The following is a 4,362-nucleotide window of genomic DNA, read 5'->3' on the forward strand; positions in this document are numbered from 1 at the left end:
TATTTTCTAACGTGTGTGGTATTTCTGGAATACTGAACACCACAGGGTGACTCAACAATAACACTATTGCCCGATTTACTGACAATTGTATGAGGTACTTTGTTGAATGGGGTTGAGAACTTGTTGACTTTCTCCTGTTTGAGTAGAACTTTATCCCCAACTTCAACATTTGAATATTGGGCATTTCGACGATCATCAGCATATAATTTGGCTCTGCCCTTCTGCTCAGCATCTTTGTCGCGGACTTCCAAATCATTATGATCGTCCATGTTGAAATCTGGTAATTTGCCTCTGATCTTGCGATTAAACAAAAGTTCAGCAGGACTTCTGCCCCTGGTAGCATGGTTAATACCTCTGTATTTAGTTACATATCTCCGGAGTTCTTTTCTCCAGTTCAACCCTTCTGCTTGTGCAATGCAGATTCTCTTCATCAGTGATTTATTTTGGCGCTCAACTTCTCCATTTGCCTGGGCTCATCTTGCAGTTACTTTTTGATGCACAACTCCATTGTGTTCACAGTACTCTCGAAATTCATCGGACCTAAACTGTGGACCATTGTCTGATTTGATTGTTCTGGGAAGTCCATGTCGACTGAAGATCTCTTCCAGGCTGTCAATCAGTTTCTCTGTTACAGTCGAAGTCAAAATATCATATTCATAATAGCGGCTGTAGTAGTCTACTACGACTAATATGGATTGTCCACTTGGAAATGGCCCAAGCGAGTCAATCGCAATATCCTGCCATGGCCCATTAGGGAGCTGTGTAGGTCTCAGTGGTTCTGGCGGATCTGGACGTGCTACTAATTGACAACCATGACACGCCCTACAATACTTCTCTGCTGCCTTGTCCATAGCAGGCCACCATACTTTACTTCTGAGATTTTGTTTTGTTCCAACAACTCCCAGATGTCCTTCATGGGCTAAAGCTAATGTTCGAGGTCTTAAAGTGTTTGGCATCACAATACGAGTGCCCCTGAATACAAGCTTTCCAATTATACACAGTTCACCTGCTATCGGTGCAAATTGTTTACATTTCACAAACCTCCCAGTTTGAATCGCCTCCCTCAGCTCTGTCAGCTCGTCATCAGTAGAGGATGCCTCTTCCACTTCTTGTGTGGTCAGTGCTTTGGGTGTCGCGTTAAAGCTTCTCGTTCAGACGGGGAATATCTGCGTTCACATTCTGTCAAGCTACGGCTAGAATAGCACACTGGTACCAGCTCACCTGCTTGCTCTTGCACCAGTACCGCTCCCAGCCTGACTGGGCTAGCATCCGCTATCACTTTTGTTGGTGCATCCTTAGCAAAATAAGCAAGTGTGCATGCCCTGGCTAGACTTTCTTTCAAAGCACGAAATGCAGATTTCTGCTCAGTACCAAATTTAAATGGTGTGTCTTTTCTGGTAAGTTTTCTTAAAGGCTCACCTAGTGTTGCAAACTGTGGTATGAAACGGGAACTATACGTGACCAATCCCATAAAGCTACGTAGTTCTGCAATGTTCTCTGGCTCTCTTGCATTCATTACAGCTTTAACTCTATCCTCTGTAGGACCTATGCCCTTTTCTGAAAGTAGCATGCCCATGAATACTAACTTATCCATGTTGTAATGACATTTGTCAGGATTCAACGTAAGCCCACATTCATGTAATCGCTTCACAGTATTACGTAATTGCTTGTCATGACTTTCTTGGTCCACAGCGTATATTATTATATCATCAGATATGTTCTGCACACCGTCAATACCAGCTTGTGCAGTGCTATTTCATGTTGATACTGCTCACTGGCTGATGACACGCCAAATAACAATCGCTTATATCTAAACAGTCCTGCATGTGTAGCAAACGTAGTGATTTCACGAGATTCTGGAGTCAACTCCAACTGATGATAGCCCCACTTCAAATCTAATTCAGAAAATATCTTCGAACCATTCATATTTTGTAGGAGCTCATCCACCGTTGGAATCGGGTGTCGGCCTCGGATAATAGCCTCATTTGCAATCCGCATATCTAAACACAAGTGAATATCACCACTACCTGGCTTTGGAACTATGACTACTGGATTTAACCACGGTGTTGGCCCATTCACTGGCTCAATAATAACCAATTCAAGCAGTTCTTTCAATTTGGCCTCTACCTTATCTCTCATATTAAATGCAGTTCGCCGAAATGGCTGTGCCACTGGTTTAACAGAAGTGTCTATGTGCAATGTTACTTGTTTTGTTTTGAGCTTTCCAACCCCAATGTATACATAAGGGTACTGGTGTTTTAATTCAGTGACCACATCTGTTACCACTGCTACATCCATGCCTATCTTTAAGACACCCAGTTTCATAGCTGTCTGTCTTCCAAACAATGGTATGCCCTATCCTCTTATGACTAGAAACTCATCTTGGACACTTGAATCTCCTACACTGGTATTACATGTGAAACTACCCTTCATAGATAGTGAACTACTAGACCCATATGTGTACAGTTTCTTTTCTTGGGGGGCAGCATAAGACTTACACTTTATATTGCTTGATTTCAATGTCTCCCATGTCGCTTCATCAATAATATTGCTGGTGGCACCAGAATCTACCATCATTTTTAAACTAACACCACCAACACAAATTACAAGCATATTTGATCTATCACTGCCTAATATAGTAAACGCATATTCATTTGAGGGGTCATTTTGTACCTCCTCAATTTGATTTACATGTGGTTTATCTCTTTTCGATTTACACACCCTGGCAAAGTGATCCCTCCCTTTGCATTTTCGGCATGTTTGACCTTTTGCAGGGCAATTTGCATCCCTTCCATAGTGTCCAACTTTCCAACACCTGTAGCAAGATCTGTCCGAATTATCCTTGAATTTGCTGTGGCCTTTATCCCTTTTCCGCATGTTGGCTTTTTCCATGGTTTTTCCATAACCCTGTTCACGGTTACTTCTCCTCCTCTGACTGTGCTGAGCGCTGTCATGTGAGCTTCAACTTTCTCACATTGATCTGCTATTACGAGTGTGCGTGCTAAGTTTAACCCCTGACCTTCATCCAGCAGTTTTCGGCGTACATAATCAGAAGTGCATTTATTCAGTACAGCGTCTCTGATTTGATTATTGTTGTCAGCAGCAAAATTACAATCTCGGGCTGCTTTCCGCAAACGAGTAACGAATTGTTGTACCGTCTCACCTTGTTTCTGTGCAATCTGGTGGAAAGTCTGTCTGGCGAACGCTGGGTTTACTTGGGGCACAAAATAGGTATTCAGCGCTGTGACGGCGGCATCATAATCAGTTACTTCTCCTGTTAACGGTAATGTAGAAAATATGTCCTGTACATCAGGTCCGTCCGAATGTAACAGTAATGCCCGTCGCCTCTGTTTTACAGCGTTTTCTGTGTCCTCATTCACAATTAGCCCTTTCCCATCTGCGTACAGTTGAAATGACGTCAACCATCTTGACCAGCGAGGCCCCAACGTAGAAGGTTCGGCGTAGCATTCAAAATTTGGTATAGCGTTTTTCTCCATATTTACCTCACTATTTTCGTCTTTGTGGAGTATCCTCGTCGCCAGTGTAGTATATTACTCTTAGGTTCTGTAATATACCAGATCGTCGCTCTTACTGCTATAAATTAGAGGACTCAAATCAGAATTGAATCGTTACACGGAAGGAGACTTTATTTACCAAAACTCGCATCGAGGCTGTACCCAGCATGCAATACGCCTAGGCAAACCCAATACATTACAGGATTGTGGGACAGAGTCCTTTATTTGCTGGCATTCTTGACTTTTGACTGCAGTTCTTTTTTTATATTTTAGAGTAAATGCTTCTGATATGCTCTTAGGTTGCTTAATATCCGTCTGAAATTCTGGACTGTGGTCATATTTTTCGATTAGGAGTCGTATATTTAAATAACACACCGTGACTAGTGGTTTGCATTATGAAGTATATTATTATGAAGGTCAACATACTGTACTTTCGGTAAATATTTACCATTTCGTTATTTCATTATTTCGCTTTCCAGCATTTACAAACGGTTGGAAATAAAAAATGTAGCACAATACGTCCTAGCACAGTCACTCTACTAGTAGAGTGACTGTGGTCCTAGTAATAAACTAAGTGACTTCTAAAGACTGAATGGTGTTTGCGAACTTCGTATTAGTTATAAACCGACGTTAGCTTCACGTTTATGTCACACCATGGAAACAGCCAACAACACGTTGCTTGTTTTTGAGCGGAGCGGATCGCCAACCAGCCTACCGGCTTGTTACGTTGCGTGTGACAGTCATGATTTATTTGTATTTGTCTAAAGATCGGTCACTGATATGTCTTGATAGCTTGTTCCATGTGGAGTGCTAGTTTACATCATTCAACACATTCCCATAACCGTCA

The sequence above is a fragment of the Saccoglossus kowalevskii genome, chromosome 22, assembly GCF_978046115.1.
Source record: "Saccoglossus kowalevskii chromosome 22, keSacKowa6.1, whole genome shotgun sequence".
Taxonomy (NCBI): Eukaryota; Metazoa; Hemichordata; class Enteropneusta; family Harrimaniidae; genus Saccoglossus; species Saccoglossus kowalevskii.